At 38.9% G+C, this 20,071-nt stretch overlaps 2 protein-coding genes across 9 annotated transcripts in view; both read right to left on the reverse strand.

The window, feature by feature from the left end:
* Positions 1-13,213, reverse strand: part of LOC146461945 (short transient receptor potential channel 4-like) — a 43,430-nt gene extending 30,217 nt beyond the window's left edge. The window contains exon 1 of the mRNA XM_085086346.1: positions 13,064-13,213. The gene's annotated coding sequence lies outside the window, so the exon portion shown is untranslated. The remainder of the gene's footprint in view (positions 1-13,063) is intronic.
* LOC146461943 (short transient receptor potential channel 4-like) overlaps positions 1-20,071 on the reverse strand; it is a 99,743-nt gene that overhangs the window by 44,469 nt on the left and 35,203 nt on the right. The window lies entirely within an intron of this gene.

Consider the following 20,071-nt stretch of genomic DNA (forward strand, 5'->3'; position numbering starts at 1 on the left):
TTGTCGTCCTCTGTAAAACAACAACGTGAAATGACCAAATTCAAGGTTTTGTTGAGAACGTGAACCCACGGGAGTGAATTTTTCATTCTCTTCCTTTACTTGAACGGTACTCCTACCAATTTTCTTTCCTGGCTAGTTTGTCGTTTGTGTATACAATTTGAAATCGCGAAGTAGCTCAAATGAAATAAAGTTATACCACAGGTCACCAAGGCGTATGTGACACAGGTTACCATGCAAGCGTGATTTAAGAGTTTGTATGGAGTTAAAATTAAATCGAAGTTTAGACAACAATATTCCCACAAACTGGCCCACAAAAAATATAATTAAGTCTGAAAAAGCTTACCCGGTGTGTTTTGCTGTGTTTTCAATGCTTCTCAGTGCTTCTAAACGCTGTTTAGAGCAGTTTATCTCTCAGCAGCTAGTCCACGTGCATCACTGTATTATGTTAATGACAAGGTAAGAAACTTAAAGTCGAATTTGAATAAAATTTGGCCCGTCATTTGAGGAGAGCACTTCGAAAGCCTCGCCAAAATTTGCTTGAAACTTAAGCTCTCGCTTACCTGTCTCTCCATATGGCAAGAAGGATGATGTGCGGTCCTTCCTGGGCAGATAATTTTCGGCGAAGTTGATTTATGGAGACACAGGCCTTCGTGGAAAACAAAGTTCATTTCAAATTGGGTGCCATTTTTGCCGCCGACAGAGCCGTGTCGCTGGAATGTTGGAACAAACTCTCGGTCAAACCTAGGCGCGAGTACTAAAATGTGCCCAGCCGGGGAAATCCACGGGAAGCCTTTGGCACGTAACAAACCACACAAACCCCCTCCCGGCTAAGTGTGGTTCTGTACCAGCCAGCCGTGCTTGGCGTGACAGCAAGAAAGGTCTCTTGAGAATATGAATTGACTTTTGTATTATTAATTTTTTTTTATGAACTGAATTCGCGATTTTCCTACTCGTATCTTACGAGTTGGCTTTTTTTTTTTTTAAATAAAAGCTGACTGAAAGACACTGAAAATTTGCCTCTTCCCCGGCCTATTTTCTTTGTTTTCCTTTTCCGAGTGCAACAAAGGGAATGCGGGAGACCTGAGGAGACGTCTGCACGCAGGCCAGTATTCATGTTCTCTGCAAAACCTTCTATTTGGTCGTTTCAAGCTATTGTTTTGTCAAGATCGGCAGCATTTTGTACGCACGTGTAAATCTTGTCCTGCACGTTATAAACCTTTTGTGTTTTGACGCTCTCGTTGCTGGCATATTGCGAGCAGGATAAATTTGAAAGACGTTTCGGTTCCTGTACGGCGAAAAAAAAAAATTAAAAAAAAAGATTTTGACCGAAAGAAAAACCTGTCACGATTGTAATCGTAACAGATCCTTCCAATGGAGAGTTGACATTAAGACGGCAAAAACGGGCATAAAATAACATGGCAACAGTGTTGCCTTGTTATGCACCAGAAATGAAACCATCTGGAGTTTATTCTTCTGTTCGAACTTGGTAAGTAACATTTCACAATGGTTACCATATTGTTTAAGTGACCAAAATTGTGATTTTATTGGCACTTAATTTTCTCAAACAGGGTTATATGTCATTATGAGATAGACGTTGGAAGTTTTGTGTTTTGCGAGGATGTATTAGCACACGCAAACAAAGAAAATAGACCGGGGAAGAGGCAAATTTTCAGTGTCTTTCAGTCAGCTTTTATTAAAAAAAAATGCCAACTCGTAAGATACGAGTAGGAAAATCGCGAATTCAGTTCATAAAAAAAAAATTAATAATATAAAAGTCAATTCATATTCTCAAGAGACCTTTCTTGCTGTCACGCCAAGCACGGCTGGCTGGTACAGAACCGCACTTAGCCGGGAGGGGGTTTGTGTGGTTTGTTACGTGCCAAAGGCTTCCCGTGGATTTCCCCGGCTGGGCACATTTTAGTACTCGCGCCTAGGTTTGACCGAGAGTTTGTTCCAACATTCCAGCGACACGGCTCTGTCGGCGGCAAAAATGGCACCCAATTTGAAATGAACTTTGTTTTCCACGAAGGCCTGTGTCTCCATAAATCAACTTTGCCGAAAATTATCTGCCCAGGAAGGACCGCACATCATCCTTCTTGCCATATGGAGAGACAGGTAAGCGAGAGCTTAAGTTTCAAGCAAATTTTGACGAGGCTTTCGAAGTGCTCTCCTCAAATGACGGGCCAAATTTTATTCAAATTCGACTTTAAGTTTCCTACCTTGTCATTAACATAATACAGTGATGCACGTGGACTAGCTGCTGAGAGATAAACCGCTCTAAACAGTGTTTAGAAGCACTGAGAAGCATTGAAAACACAGCAAAACATACCGGGTAAGCTTTTTCAGACTTAATTATATTTTTTGTGGGCCAGTTTGTGGGAATATTGTTGTCTAAACTTCGATTTAATTTTAACTCCATACAAACTCTTAAATCACGCTTGCATGGTAACCTGTGTCACATACGCCTTGGTGACCTGTGGTTATACTTCCAAATGACGTTTGCGTTGGCGTCACCGTCTTGCATTCGTAAGGTCCCTATTCACTCGATGTGCGGCTAGTTATTGCTAGGACTTGCTAGCGAAATGCCGAAATACAGTGCTCATCGGGCTTTTCTTTGGCAATTAATTGCGAAAAATAGAAAAAAAACCACTCAAACACTGAGCATTCATTGCAAATAGGCAATTCGCATTTCAATCATTTATATTTAGTGTTCATGAAACACGAAAAACACATTTCCATCACGCTGTGCGATGTCAGCAATGACTTTCGATAGCTCGCCATTTCTGGTCGCGAAATTGTCTTTGTACAGCGCATGCTCGTCAGGGGGGGAAATAGCGTTTGGCAGATGGGGGAGTCGGTATTTTTGTGACTTTTGCGCAGTCCATCACATTTGAATCAATTATTTTGTAATTTGCATGATTTATGAATTGAGTTCAGCGCGTGTTTAGAACGGCCGTATGCTGTAACGCCGAACCACTGTCGCATTATCCGACTTGGCAAGTCGAACTTATGCTGGAGTCGAACCAATTAATTTGAGTCGAACTTAATTGCGGCAAACGTCGCACCATTCATGCGCCTATTTCCAAATTAATAGGTTCGACGAATTAAGTTCGACTAAGATTCGACGTTTGTCCTAGGCCTTAGTTACTCTGCACATTGGACTCTAGTTTATTTTTGTTGTTTCTTTTTACTTTTTTCCTCCCATTCGCTTTGTCTATCTTGATAATTACTGGTGGCTCCCTCCACTACTGTTGTGTTCATTACTCATTCCATTTACATTAGAAATGATTTCTATTCGGCTGAGCGTAGCGATAGAGAATAGAAATGTATTTCTTTTGGTTGTTAATTTGGTCGTATTGTTTCTATTCCCATTAGGGGTTTCATGCGCCTTTATAAACCACTCCTTGCGCATATCACACCACTTGACGCCGACCAGTTTTTCTCGAGGCTAATTTTTTCCGTATATAGTTGTTACTAGTTATCATTTAGAGTAAAGTTCTAGCCTTGTCTAGACATTTTTTCTATATCCTACTTCGAAAATGTTTCGCTGAGTTGTACTTTTTGTTATTGAACTGTTCAGCATTTATATTTTGTTTTGTAATAGGCCAATTTACAGTTGCTTACTCAGTGACCGGGCCTATTAATGGTAGCGAGGCTGCCGGTGACCTTGTATTGATACAGACCTCACTGTTTTTATCATGTAAATTGTGTTGTTGTGATGCAAACTAGCCTGGATTTGCATAAGAAAAGTAAAGAGATTTGTATCAAAACAAGGTCACCGGCAGCCTCGCTTCCAGCCATAAGCCAGGTAACACAGCAACAACTGTAAAATGGTCTATTGTATATTTTATATGGACTGTGTTTTGTCTTTGCTTGTATCTTGGCACTGTACTATTGTAATAAACGATAATTACTGGCGGCTCCCTCCACTACTGTTGTGTTCATTACTCATTCCACTTACATTAGAAATGATTTCTATTCGGCTGAGCGTAGCGATAGAGAATAGAATGGAAAACGATTTTCTCGATTTGAAACTGAAAGTAAGAGGAAAAGGCCTCTTCGATTTGTTTCTCGCCAGAAAGACAAAGAATGATTTAATTGAATTAATCAAACAAAGCGATGAACCTGCTCGTTCTTCGCTTGTTGAAATAGCGAAAAAGAAGCAGATAAAAAACAACGTAATTTTCACGAAGAATGAGTTGGAACAAGCGCTTGGTCTTTCTTCAAAAAAAGACAAAATGACAAAGCCTTATGTTTTTTCAAACGCCGGAAGTCGATTTGAATTCGCCACAAGAAAGGAAGCGATGAACGGAATGAATCTTTGCGCGGTTGGAATTGCAAATGCTGCGAAAAATGGAAAAATAGTGATTGGCGATGTTGAGTATGATTTCAAAAGAGAATGATTTTCAGAGAAATTCTGTGAAAATCAGATTCTTGGATTTCATTATTTGTGTTAATTCTTTATGAGTTTTTCTTTCAAAATCCATTTTAATTAGAATTTTTTCTGATTTTTTTGGAAATTTTTTTTATATGACCTTGGAATTTTTTTTATGCTGATTTTGTAGGATAATTTTTTTTAATTAGAATTTTTTTCTGATTTTTTTGAAATTTTTTTTTATATGACCTTGGGATTTTTTTAGGGTAATTTCGCTTAGAGAATGGCTCATTTTTTTAAAATGACACGAGTTTTTGAAAACTGAGCTGAGTCTCTCTTTTATCCACTACTTTTGTGTCTCAAATTGACGCACTTTTTTTATTCTCTTTTGGCTTTCGTGGTTCGCGGTCACGCCATTGTTTACAATGCGAATGCCAGATTTTCGACCGGGTAGGTGATAAATTCGAGGCCCTGCGGGTCACTTAAAATAATTTACCCAAAGTTTTGTTTTGATGTTATGATTGACAAGTACACAGTGAAGCCATAGAAAGTCATTTTATGATAATCTAAGTTATCACCCGTGGGTAAAATTGCCGGTATTTCAGTTCGAAAATTTGGTTGTTAAAAATTTGCATTCATAGCATGTTGTTCTAGATCTGTTTCGGGCATAAAAGTAACCTAAGTTTTGAATGTTTTTCTGTAGAACAGAATGTGAAGACCTAGAAAAGCAATGGATGTTATTTCATGATCCGTGACTGGCTGTGGATTGATACGCGGCTGGCCAAAGTTAAGGAAAATTCCGCCCGACCGGAGCCAATTTTGAACTCAACTGAACTGAAAATCGTTTTTCGCTTGTTTACGCGTAAGGAAGCCGTATTTGGAAAAACTAACTACAGCCCGTTTTGTTTCTTACTAAGGCCTACCTATGAGCAAAATATGAGCTAAATCGAATTTTTGACTTGTGCCACCAAAAGTTGATTTCGGTTGATATTTGTGGAAAGCCGCTCTTAAGACCTTTACGTACCTTAAGTGTAGCTTAAAGCTTTTGTCTTCTTTTATGTCAGTGTCGTACTCTAGCAAACGCAAGTTCTTCCACTAAATACAGGATATTCGAAGTGCGAGAACGTGAGGGATTCAAGACTAAAGAAAGACCGTTCGCGCAAATATCGCAACGGGTGGTTACACCGGCAGCAATATGCTGTCAATCAAAGTAAAATTTAACTCCCGGTGGAAATCGCTTACGTCCCAATTTCTCGGCAAATACTCACTCTTTTTCGAAAATTCTTTTTTTGTTTGTAAGAACTTACTGGGAAGTTTATTTTTATCTAAAAAAGTGAAAATCCAACAATTTGCTCTCTAATGGTACACGGTAACTCTAAGACTCTTAGTAATTAGCCGTAGTTAGGGGCGGTGATTATAATTGTTGTCAAGAGCAACCCTACGATGTGTTAGAAAAATGACCTTCGCATCACTTGTTTAGTGGTAAAATAGCCCTTTAGAATTCAATTTTCGATCAACCCAACTAGAAAACAAAGTACTTCTTTTAAAAGGTAACTGAGCACAGCCGCTATTACGCCCAGTATACAGATAACTTACGAGATCTAGCGGAAGCATAAAAATCCATAGGCTATTGACAGGACCAAGACCCTGGACTTCGTGAGAGCAATGTCGACAAAGAAAGGGATTTGGCTTACCAAAAAAATTCATAAAAGACTCTTTTTCTCTCCACCCTACGTGGATGCCTGGAAAAGGATATTGTAAACAGTTCTGCTGAGAATGCTTGACTAATTTAAGACTCACTGTAATTAGAATCAGAAACAACCACAAAGAAAGCAATTCAGTTCATATTCTGTACGGTCCAGAAAGCACTGAATTCTCGTGGAAAATAATCTCGCCTTTTCTGCAGTAACCAGGTGGGACGGGAGGGGTGGAAGTGATAAGAATTGTTGCGAAAAGCATGATGTATAGAAAGAAAAATGCAAACTTTGCCCTCATTAAATATTGTCTTGTGGCATATGAATGCTGGCGTCCGATTGAGCGGATTCTTGCAAATTTATATTTAATTTCCCATGACTCTTAAAAGGCGCCTGTTACGCTAATTTGGACTTGTGCGCATACAAGATTTCCAGGGGGAATGAGTGACTAGAACGTAAGCAATGTTCAGCTGACCCAGACTTTTGCAGTTGTTTATTTTCCACCTCTTTCTTTTCTTTCTTTTTTTTTTTTGTTTCAGTCGAGAAGCAAATTTGCGTTTCGTTTCACCAATGTAGTTCCTATCACAACCTTGGCAGGGACCGATTCAGTAAATAGCGCTACGAGTCTGATCTTTTGGGAGAGGAAGTCTTTCGTTCTAGCAAAGAAACTGCGGATAGTCAGGTCTATCATAACATCATAGCCTGTGTAGAGCCGCCCGCCCTTCTCCACGGAGCGGGCGGCTATACACAGGCTATATTATTTCTACCTCTGATAATCTAGCAAAGATCAGTGTAAACGTATGTTTTGGCTGATACCTAACTTCTAAACCTTCAATGTTCAGTTTAAAAAGTACGATAACATTTACCTATATTTTTATTTTACTCTTTTATTTCAACTCCTTGCTGCAAGTCTAAATATATTAATTCACTTTCTTGTATTACATTTTGTTTTTCTTCACAGAAACTGACTTCTTAGCCATTTTCGGTAATTTAACTTTTCAGTTATTTAGGGAAAACAATACCTCTAGAAACTTATCTTAAAAAGTTATTACTTCCTTTAGAAAGTGTTTTCAGCTGGGAAAATGGGAAAATGATATAGCCGATCTTTAATGAACGTTTGTTTTGGGCCGTGCTCACTTGCACCTTTAGGCCGAACTTCGCATAACAATTAGCTTAGCGGCAAACCTCATTAAAATCCAACTTCACTCGCACACCTTTAACACCTCTATAAGTTCTACGCTGCCAACTCAATCATTTTCAATTGAATTTTTTTACTCTTCTTTCAGCCTTAAACTAAAATCTGTTTCGACAGGATCTTAGTAAAACTTGATTACTTTTAGGTTAGCGATTTGAATTGCTGTATTGGAATTCAGCCTTTCACATGTTTTAAGCCGGCGACACACCTGGTGATTTTATACGCCGATCGCGGCGAATTTGATCGCAAGCGAAAATCGCAAGCGATTTTCGCCACCGATTGATCCGGACACACCTGGCGATTTTTTCGCCAATCGCGGCGATGTGGCACCTCAACATTGTTCATGTGATAAAATCACCCAACCTGATTGATTGACTTTACTGGCAATTCGCAGCGATGAGCGTAGAAAATCGCGGGAACAGGCACACTTGGCGAATGCCGGCGAATTTAATCGCGGATATCTGACACGCCAGATATCGGCAATTTTATACGCCGATCGCGGCGATCGGCGAAAATCGCAATCGCTGCGCCGGGCACATCTGGCGATTTTCGCCGATCGCGGCGATCAGCGTATAAAATCGCCAGGTGTGTCGCCGGCTTTAAGTTTTCCAAATTTTTGCACGAACAAAGAAACCTTTTCTAATTTCTTATTCCTTTCGCTACCCGGCTCATCACAGCTGAGGACACCTACTTTTTGCATAACAATAACGTTTACCTTTAAGAAAAACCAATTAACTTTAACGTTCATAAATAGAGCTGCTTGGTAAACCACAATGAGTAGTAGATACTTGATCGCTTGATCCTGAGCTGGAAGAACGTCAACTCTTATCGCTGAATAAAACAAATTAGACATCTATCTTTGTGCTCTTAAAATCTGTCCCGTAACACTTTTGCAGTTGTTTATTTTCCACCTCTTTCTGGTTTTCTTTCAGTTGAGAAGCAAATTTGCGTTTCGTTTCACCAATGTAGAGCTCCTATCACAACCTTGGCAGGGAATTCAATAAATTATAGCGCCACGAGTGTGATCTTTTTTGAGAGGGAGTCTTTCGTTGTAGGAAAGAAACTGCGGATATTCCGGTCTATCATAACATTATTATTTCAAGCCTGTGTACAGCCGCCCGCTCTCCTCCCCGGAGCGGGCTGCTGTACACAGGCAATATTATTTCCACCTCTGATAACCTAGTAATGATTAGTTATATGCTAAATTTGCGTGTTTATGAACCAGCAGCTAACTACGTAAATGATTATTTTAATTTAATTGCATTCGACAATAAGAAAAAACGAAGGAAACCTTCCTGGAAAACCATTCAGTTTATTAAATATCTGTTCGCAACCCTATTTTCATGAATCGGGCGAAAAAAGTCAAATCAAAATCAAAATTAATATATTACTTCCCAAGGTCTGACATCCATAGAAAAAAACGCTACAACAGATGCATGCCGAAGGAGGCATCAGATCCTCCTGTTTCTTTGCCTCGGAATACAAGCTTCTTCAACTTCAACTTTATTAGGTGTTTGTATAAATTTACATGTACAATTTCTTTGCGCCGCAGGTAGCAAAGCAAATCTAGGCGGGCCAGGATGACAAAAAGAAAGAATGACTTAAACTGGTAAGTAAGGAGGCAGACTGAGCTATAATATCAAAGATACAGGAATAAGGAAAGGTTTTTGGGAGGACTAAAATAATGAAGAACTTTTTTGAGCTTCTTTAAAGGCAACACAGGAGAAAAGACAAGGAAAACATGAAATAGGGTAGAAAGGAAAGGAATGACAAAGGGTAATATACAACTATGTCAGTTGTGATTTGACTTTTGTTACTAGAGATTCAAAATCGTCATACAAGTCTTCAAATTCTAGGATGTTAAATAGTACAGTTTTGATTTTCTATTGAATAGCGATTTGGGTAGTACTCGGAGCTTTGTTGGTAACTCATTCCACAGCTTCACACTGGCTCTAGAGAAAGATTGTCTTTTTTGTCTCCAGCCTTGATCTTTGTATATAAAAATTATCAGATACACAGAAGATCGTGTGTTATAGGAATGTACTTTCTTTGTGAGGAGAAATAAAGCTTTAAGGTTTGGAGGGACAAAATCAATATTAACGTCGTGCATCATTTTAGCCAGCAGTTTATAATATAGACTACGCTTCGCTACGCCATAGTTACTTGAGGGACTGGTTATGAAACCTTGCCATGAAAACAATGGTGCTGCAGTTTATGTTGGAAGGGCCGCGACCCTGCACAATCATTTGTTTTAACGTTCACACCACAGTTGAATATCTTAACCAAAACATTTCGATTGGTCAGTTGCTCAAACACATTCCAAATTCTATTGTGGTTTGTGCAGGGTCAAGGCCAAAAAGGCAAACAAAAACATATAACAAAGAAGTTTGTCAGGTTTCATAGCCATTGCCTTCAGTTAACTATGGCTACGCGAAGAGTCCCTGAAAAAAAAAATTTTTTACAATAACTGTCCAAATTTCCGCGCCCTGATTGGCTCGTAGCTATTGTCTATAAGAGTACAGACAATAAAAATGACGTCAGATGTAACGCGCGCGCTTTTTCAACGAAAAAAATAGCCAATTCTGCTCGTGCTTTTTCCATGTTATTGTAAAAAACAAATCGACGGCAGTTTTCTATGGTCTATACTCTTATAGACCATAAATGACGCCATAAAATGTCCAAAGCTTGGCAGTGAAACCACTCGCCTGCGGCTCGTGGTTCCATTTGAGTTTTGAACATTTTTTGACGTCATTTTATGATCTATAAAGGTATAGACCATAGAAAGCTGCCGTCGATTTGTTAAATATATATTGGTGGGTCGATACCGATGCCAAATACTCGATATCATTGATTCCGTGGGTATCGTTAAAAAATATCGATCCTTGCGAGAAATATCGGCTGTTCCGATCCCTTTCGATACTTGTCACGACGAACTGCTCACTTGAAATAATGAAGGCTGTTTTGGCTCCAAAAACTTGGAAAACCAATATCTGGCCGTTTGTGTTTGTGCTGTTGCACTGTGCTCGAAGGAAGTATCAGAAAACTCAATAGGCCACTTTAAGAAACCACGACGGCAACGCCAAAACGTCGCTTGAAAATGTAACTTCGCGTTACTCACTACTTCGCGATTATTCCAATTCGTTCAACTTGTACAATGTGGGCGAACTATCCAGTAAAAGAACAAGTAGGAACGGCTTTCGAATTGAGACAGAGAATGAAAAATTTATCGCCATATGCATGTGCTCACATTCTCCACAAAACCTTGAATTGACAGAATTGAATTGTTTCACGTTGTTAGGGAGCTTAAGCAGCGACGACGGCAACGGCAACGAAAACGTCACCTGAAAATATAACTTTATTTCATTTGTGCTACTTCGCGATTATTTCAACTCGCTAAACTTTTACAAAAATGGCGAACTATCCAGGAACCAAATTGGCAGGAGTGGCGTACAAGTTAAGAAACAAAATGAAAATTTCACCGTCGTCCGTTGACGTTCTCCACAAAACCTATAAATCAAGGGAACAATAACCTGAAATGGAAGAAAACATTCCTACAAGCTTATGAACCTATAATCCTTTCAAGGCTTCAGAGTAAACAAATTGTAAAACATAATCCTCGGAGATAATGTGGATAATCTCGCGCTACAGGAAATTTTTGAAAAACAAAACAACACCCGCCGGGCGCGCAAAGCTGTTTGGGTTAAGGTTGACCTTTGTTTGGCGCAAAATGTTTGCGATTTTTGTCCCTGGACATGCCACGGAAACGTTACTTGAATATATAAATTAATTTATTTTATGTGATTTTCAATCATTCTGCTCTTTGTTGGCTCCGTTTGATTGATGTTAATGGTGGTTTTGAGGTTATTCAAATCTGCTGATTTCATTTCGTGGTTAAACGCTATTTCGTCAGTTGAATATTATAGAATATTTGAAATCAATAAGCGATTATTTCAACTCATTCAACTTGTAGAAAACGGCCAACTACTCAGGAACCAAATCGGTATGAGTAGCGTTCAAGTTAATAAAATCGATAATGAAAAATTCACCGTCGTGTGTTCACGGTCTCCACAAAACCTTAAGTTTGGTCATTTCACGTCCTTGTTTTGCAGAGTACCTATATATACCAAACTGGTAAACACACGTGCTGAGCTATTTTTTTCCTAACTGTAAAATTCATTAATTATTCATCAAAGTTATGACCAATCAATAGGTAGAATCAGGAGCTTATGAATTTGAGTCACATGTACACCTCTGTAAACCCCAATACAAATCAATGAATTATTAAACAGTAGAATTAACTTTTGATTCAAACTCCTTCTCAGCTAATTAGCCCCCCATTAACTTTTGATACAGATATCTACTGATTAAAATGCAAAACACACAAGTACAATAATATATTCGCGTCCGATCCGCCTTCGGCTCGCTATTGTAAACGCCCAAACACATCTCCCGTTCATGTTTTATGTTGTTTTGCGGCATTGATGTTGCAGTTCCTAATATCGGTTCGTCGAATTTTGTAGTTTTTTTTATTTTATTTTTGTTATTAATTAATAATTTATTTATTATCATATTACAGTACAGTTATTTCACTTCTAATATTAAAGAGGCACTGTCACAAAGATTTTGTTGAATGTTGCCCAAAACAGCTCAAAAGTTTGACAAAGAGCTCCTTATTTAACGTAATATCTCTCCTGGAGCACCGGGTAAAAATATGAAAGATTTCTCTGGGGAAGAATTAAAGAATTAACTATACTCATTTTCCAGCAATTTCCCTAAAATTCACCGGACGTGAACGTGAAAAAATTGGCAAATGTTTTCGAATTGCGACCATTTTCATCTTACCCATCTGGAGACAAAAATGATTGATACTACTTTCTGTGCCCTAGTAGGGCAGTTATTTTTAACAAAGTTGAACCATTATTTTAATATTACCAACAATACAAATATGTTTTGCGCTATTCAAAGTGACACTAAACTGATACGTGACACTGCCCCTTTACTCTCAGTTACAAACTGATTACACCAAATAACTACACTATAGTTTGTATAGTACAGTACTGTTCGTCGAAGTTTACAATTTCAGCATCGAGGAATTAACAATGCCCATGGACAAATATCCAAGCGTATTTTTAAAGCCAAATTAAAGTTCTGCTCATTATTCCTCAAATATTTATTTTAGCTGAAAGCGCACATAGGATTTTGGAACAGTCGTATGTGCTACTTCCTTCCTTAATCTAGATCGATCTATTGGGAGGTGCACTACAAGTGATACAACACAACTCTCCTAAAAACAGCTGTGCGCGAGGCTAAGGTACATATCAACTAAAAATCAATACGTTAAGCCGACAAAGAATTTAAAGATTCTCGCCGGTGTTGACATGGACGACAGAATTACTTTCAGCGAACAATTACGTGAAATTCACTTGTAAAGGTGCCAAACGTAGTGGATGCGAGCCATAAACACTTCAACGATGAACCTATACTACAGCTGATGCAGATAATGGGTCGCGGTTCATAAAACGCGCGATCATAGGAATAAACAAAGTGAAATGACAGAAAACCCTAAATTTGGTAAATGGCGGCAAATCAGTTTTCATTTAAACCGACCAGGTCTTATTTACACGTGGGAAAAGGCCTTGTCGATATTATTGATCACATTGCACTGAAGATGATTCATTAAGGGTACGTTCAGACACGTGTGGAGTATATGAAAAAATTAGCTGCACAAGAAAGTATTTTGTTCATAAGTATAAAGGTGTGTTAAGATTTCCTAATACATCGATAGTAAACGAGACTTACCCGCCGATGAACGGCTGTTTAATGCTTGCCAATCTCCCTTATTGGTAGCGTCCAGAACACGACACGTCTGCCTTCTCAGTCGATCGGATGTTTGTTTCGGTCACAATTCTGTCAGAAATATGTCGACGCAATAGTAACCGGGCGGTTAGAGGTTAGTCTATATTGAAAACAAGATTAATGTTCTGTAATTATGTCAGGCACGACACCACAATTGGTTAAAAGCAGCCTTTTCAAGTGTCTGTCGATAGTATCGGTTGTTCTCACTTCCGTTAAAATTGTTTTTGAGATCTTGAATTAATGAATTGCAACTCAGTGATAGGATATTTAGCTAGCTAAGCTACAGCTAGATAACTCGACAGTTTTACTTCTTTCAAAATCTTCCTTGGTCTTGTTGAGATTCTAAATTTTCTGCCGACCAGTTGGCATCTTTATTGCCTACTTAGTTGTCCTTAAATTAGCCTACAGGGTGACTCACAGTATTAACTGTGTGCAGGGTATATTTATAATCAAATTGGCCACTGAGTAAATAGTAGGGAGAACTATTAAGCATTTAGAGTGGCCTCCAGTTGTGTTTAGCAAGTATAGAAAGAGAACAAACCCTATGAAAAAGCTAATTCGTGTAGCTTCGTAAACAGTTAGCGGATTTACGTGGGCAAATTATCCCGCTACCAGTTTAAAGGTGTTTAAGCGGGCTGAAGAATTCATAGCCTTGCTCAAAATATCGATTTCTGCTTTCAGAAATGAAGCGACGATATCAACTCGGCTCCGGTTTCCATCACGTTCTAGCACTTACTGACTTCAGTGACGAATCAATACAACCACTCTATATCAGTTGATACAACAATAATAGTCTTGATAGTAGCAGGCAAGTCAAAGGTTTAAAGAAAACGACAAAACCTTTAAGTTTACAAAACAATAAATGTTTCGACAGAGACTTCTGTCATCTTCAGTTTCATGTCCATTTGCTGTTACGCGGGATCCCCTGAGGGGGCATACCGTGTCTAAAAACGGGTCGATTTCTTTTTTTTTTTCTTCCTCGTAGCTACAAATCGGTACATTAATTACGCGGGATGCCCTGAAGGGGCATACCGTGTCTAAAAACGGGTCGATTTCTTTTTTTTTTTTTTTTTTTTTCTTCCTCGTAGCTACAAATCGGTACATTAATTTATTCATTAAATTCACTCCTCTCCTACTCGGGGTGTATTGTTCTGATTGTCTTCAACAGAAGCAGCCCAATCAAAATCCATTCTTGTCGCTTACATCGCGAGGGAGGGGACCCACTCACCCCTACCTGTGTGACGTCAACGCATCATTTGATCTATTTATAAAAAACAGATTAAATTTGGCGCCATATTGTTAACATGTTCTGGACTCAAGTGTGCCGTTTTCAAACAGCAATTTCACCATTTTGAAGCGGCAAATCGAAAGAATAACTTCTAAGAAGCATTCGACATTTAAAACGGTGGAAATTGGTAAATTCCTGGCGAAGGAATCGTGCTTTGTTTGACAGTCTTAGACCACGACGCGAGACTGAAAAGAGGTCATTGAGAAGCTTACGTTATCGTAATGGAATTTGACAAATTTCCGCTGATAGTCTGAGTCGCGTAACACACGGAAAACAACGTAACGCGATCGTCGTGACTCAAACTATTCCATTAGCAAGGATAGTTTTATCAATCGGCGAAGCATACAGTTGGAATAAATGAATCAGCCCCAGCATCACGCGTAATGCCAGTGTAGCAGGCATCTTGTTTATTCATTAAACTCACCCCTCTCTTACTCGGGGTCTATTGTTCTGATTGTCTTCAACAGAAGCAGGCCAATCAAAATCCATTCTTGTCGCTTATATCGCGAGGGAGGGGACCCACTCACCCCTACCTGTGTGACGTCAACGCATCATTTGATCTATTTATTAAAAACATTAAATTTGGCACCATATTGTTAACATGTTCTGGACTCAAGTGTGCCGTTTTCAAACGGAAATTTCACCATTTTGAAGCGGCAAATCGAAAGAATAACTTCTAAGAAGCACCCGACATTTAAAACGGTGGAAATTGGTAAATTCCTGGCGAAGGAATTGCGCTTTGTTTGACAGTCTTAGACCACGACGCGAGACTGAAAAGAGGTCATTGAGAAGCTTACGTTATCGTAATGGAATTCCCGCAATTTCCCTTGAAACCCTGAGTAGCGTAACACAACGGAAACAACGTAACGCGATCGTCGTGACTCAAACTATTCCATTGGCAAGGATAGTTTTATCAATCGGCGAAGCATACAGTTGGAATAAATGAATCAGCCCCAGCATCACGCGTAATGCCAGTATAGCAGGCATCTTGTTTTGTCATAATTAGCATTTTTGTTTACTTATTACTTAAATTCAACTTCCAACGCTTTGTACATTAACCAACTAAAGATAACAAAAGTCTCTGTCGAAACATGTTTTGTAAACTTAAAGGTTTTGTCGTTTTCTTTAAACAATAAAAGTGTAAAAATCGATTGGTGAGCAAGTTATGGTCATTTTCTCGGCATAATAGGATTTTTCTTTATCTGCTACGTATTTAGGTTAACTTTTCGGCACTTGAAAAACTTAAATTTCTGCACCGAGAAAGCTAAAAAAGTTCGAGGGAGCCATTTGTGGTTAAACCAATTCCAGAGAAATCACGTGAAGACAGTGGCATGGTCGGGCATATTGACCAAAAGAGTAATACTCAGTTTTGGTCTCGTCAGATAGCTCGAGACAAAGCAGACGTGCATAAAAACGCCAAAAACCGAACAACCTTGGTCTTCACGAGTGGCCTCACAGGGGCCTTTGATTTATTGCACTTTTTTTTTATAAGAATATTGTTTATCCGGCCCAGACTGAATGTTCTTATTTTTCTGCCGATGTCAGGCTAAAACTATCCTTGTGAATATTCTTTTAATAGATCATAGCGTATGACATTTCCGTTTTATAATAAATGTATTGGGGTTTTAATTACAAGTGTTTGCTGTATGCCATACATATTTGTGGTACATGTACCGTTCATCGAACTGTCATTAGCATCGAACATTTGGCTAGTGCAAGTTTTTATCGTTCTATTGGCTGTCTTGGCTAGTTTTGCCGTTTAGAGAAAGGAAGAATTTTATACCGTTTAGTTAAAAATGTATTGTTTTCAAATTTCCAACACACAATTTTTTTTGTCAAAATCTCAGGAACTGGTTTATTCTTAAAATATTCCTACAATTTCGCAAATATCAGCCTCGATATTCTTATAAAATGAATTATAGTTACAAAAAAGAGTGTACTTTGATGGAATTGTAACTAGCAACAACTAGCAACTTTTTGCAAAGCTTTAAAAAATTATATGTGAGGGTTTCAGAGCCACCTTAAATTTTTAAGGGATTTGCTGAAGCAAAGACATGCAAAAATTACAGAGAGATTTAGGGCTCGACGTTTCGGAGTCATCTTGACTCCATTATCAACAGAAAATCAGTTTATGAACGCGGATATTTAAATATGGTAGAGCTGAAAATTAACATACTAATAGATGGTTAAGCAAATACTTTAGCGCGAATTGAATCAGTTTGCATGTTCAGTTCTGGTTTGAGTAAATAAGCTACCATAACTTGTTCACCGATGTTTGGACATTGGTTTGATATCATTATTGTTTAATTTGATAAAGAGTTGTAGTAGTGATCCGTCTATGTATAATTAGCGTTGGAATTTCGAAAAGTGATGGAAACCGATGCCAGCCACCATTAAAGGAAACCGTCTCGAGCCGTTCAGCTTGGTTCAATAATTGGCTTGACTGGTTTTAAACAGTAATGTTGAACCGCCAATAAAGTAACGTTCTGATATAAATTGGTTTTACATAAAAAATTAATGGAATAGGTATTAAGGGGCCTTCGATTTTCTATTGAAGACTCAAAACGACTGAACCATGAACATTTTCGCGGTTACTTGCTTGTCAACATTCTGAACATTAAGCACATTTCTTTTAAGCCACTCTTTGGGGGCAAACGTGAAGAAATTTCCTTTCATCCTAAATCCCCCCAAAAATGTTAACACTGTTGAGACGAAGGCAAAATACTGCGATCGTTCATTTAATCCTCATAAACCTCGCAGGTGTCGGAACAAAAGAAATGCAGTATATTCTGCTTGCGTAAAATTCTAACTCAGTCAAAAAAAAAAAAATTGGCCCTTTCCAAGCTTTATGTTTTAAACTCGTCACAATTCAGCCACACTTGTCGATTGAAATCAGTCAAGCTAGGAAGTTCCACAAAGATTCGATTGTTGTTTCAGACGCCTAAGCTTAAGTTGTGCGAATCATTTTAACTCTGCCCCGGCCGAGCTTTACCTGTCACAAAGAGATTTAGTTCGACATGTGTGAAATGCGGCGTTGGAACTGCGCCTAAGACCACCAGGCTGTGCATGATTTTCGCCTGGCTATTAAAAAAGAACCTCTTTCCTTTATAATTTAATACACTAAATAGATGCATCGTGTCCCCTATATGAAACTATTTAACCACGATATTTAATCTTCCGCTTATAGTCAACTTATAATTAGTAAAAATGGTGTTCACTTTCATTTTGGCTCCGCGGTTGGATACACCTTGAATATTTAATAAACAGCCACGTGACACTGACGTGAATTCGAACCTCCCTCAATTTCGAACAGGAACTCGTAGCCTGCAATGCACGCGTATTTTTGGAGCGGGAGCGCTGAATAATCCTTCGTTGCTGTCATCTTGGGCGAGGAAGCGCGAGAGGGCTGGAGCGAGTCAAAAGTGACCCTAAGGGAGAGGACCACATACGCGAACTAAATTTATTATTCAGCGCTCGCCCATGAAAAACGCCTGCACTGCAGGCTAAGGAACTCGTTTCAGGGGACCAGCAAGAACTTTTACGCAAAATACCTGAAATTAAATGTTGCCCCTGTTTTCTCAAATCGTTTTGTACCCTTTTCAAGACATCATAGTTTGAGATATTTGTGTAAACTAATTCAGTTTGATCTTTTCGGATCGGCCGTAGTTGAAAATTTAAGTTTCAGAAAGTTTAAGGGAATAAAATCTTTCCAGAATTTACGAGCTGATGAACATGTTGGGTTTTACGAGAATGCTCGCTGACCTATTGTTCGCCTTTTTAACGATATATTTGCCCCTTCGGGAACGAAAGGAATTAGTTTTTCATTGTCACGAAATTTTTAGCTGTCATTTTGCCGAAGAAAACTGACGTAAGAACTAAATCCGAAATTCTCTGGCGGTCAATGCCTTCCGAACAGATATCCACCGAATTCAACCATTGGGTGTCCCTGTGGTTTCCTTTGGATCTACAGGATGTTTTTATACTACTGGCTAATTCAAACTCCCACTTTCTTGAAATGACAATCAAATTTGAGCTTGCGAGCCTGATCAGCTAGTAGCATATTGTGTCTGCTGTATTCTGTAGAGTCATAAGTGGCGGATATCTGCAAGGATGCAAATGAAAACAAATGATGATCGAATCGACAGTACCGTCTAAGCGGATGATGGCGTCTGTATAGTTAGTTTTCATAGTGTCGGTTTTGCACAGAAAGACATAGCAGATTTAAAATCAAAACTTCGACCGGTTTATCGATGGAATTCTTATGGGTGAGAATGTGTGAAAACTTTAAAATTTAAAATCACAAAGAAAACAACGTTTTATCACAGAGATTTTAATAAACCTTATCACGCGCGTACGGATTTGTTTAACAGTGTTTGTATGTAAAATGCGATGTCAAGTAATCAGCCGTTAAATTCATACAACATCGCTTTTGAAAATTTATGAATTGGAAACTTAATTGGGCACCAGGCAAAGCATTTTACAAAAAATAACTTAGGAATGTAGCTGTGCTAGAGAGCATCTACTTGCGTTTTGACATTTCCATATATACATTTGTCTGTAAAACTTTTCCGGCGAACCAGCCGTGAACTGCTATTAAAAAAAGGTTCGCGGGAAAAAAATACAGAGAAATATATGGAAAGTTCAAAACACGACTGGACGCTTTCTGGCACAGCTACATCCCTCAATTTTTTTTTCTTAAAACTCTTTTCCTAGTGCCAAAAGTTTCCAATTCATGAAATATTCAGAAGCAGAAGCGATGTCAGTTTATGAAAATTATTTGACATCAGACTTCCATACAAACACTGATTTTTCAAATAGGATGGATATAAAAAAATACATCAAAAAGTGTCAAAAAATGGTTTTGAAAGAAACACAGACGTTTCGGGTATATAACCCTTCTTCAGTGTGGAGAAAACCGTTGACTGTTATTTCAAGACGTGTTTGCCTACTCCTCAAGATCCAAAACAGTGATAAGGTCTATTTCCTCAGCTGCCAAGGTGACGAGTTCGGTTAAGTTCTTTGTTGACAGCTCAGTTCTTTATGACACTGAATATAAACTGCACGATAAATATTTTTCGATGGCTTTGTTTATGTCAGTGCCTGGGCCCAGTCGCATAGAGCATACTATTAAAGATAAGTGCGGGTTTTTCTCGAATGCTACATTGGATCACTTTCCTGAAGGCAGTTTATTGAGGATAGGGGACACAAAAAAAACTCGAAAACATCCTTCGGAAGGCAAGGAACAACGATTCTTACCTTTATCTTAAGATGCTTTATGCAAGGTTTCGTTCGCTGGGCCTTCCAATTCTCAACCTCACCCTTAATCGAAGTTATTGGCTGGGCCTCTTCATTTGAGCCCGGTCGACCGGGCTGACCCGGTTACCGAGATCTCGGTTTTTGCGACCGAGATCTCGGTAACCGAGCTGGTAATTTCTCCCAGGATGAACACTCCAGCCCGGATACCGGGACTGTCCGAGACGAAACAGTCTCAACTGCGCATGACTTGTAAGGTCGCTGACAAGTCGGAACGCAGTCCACGAGTATTTTGGGGGGCCTTTTGGACATTTTTCATTTCGGTAGCAGGGGTTAAATTTCCCATATGAATAGAAGACAAAATTCGTCCCGCCTCCAGCCCGGTTACCGGGCTCATATGAAGAGGCCCT

The sequence above is a fragment of the Pavona decussata genome, unplaced genomic scaffold (genome assembly GCF_977016875.1).
Source record: "Pavona decussata unplaced genomic scaffold, jaPavDecu1.1 SCAFFOLD_193, whole genome shotgun sequence".
Lineage (NCBI taxonomy): Eukaryota > Metazoa > Cnidaria > Anthozoa > Scleractinia > Agariciidae > Pavona > Pavona decussata.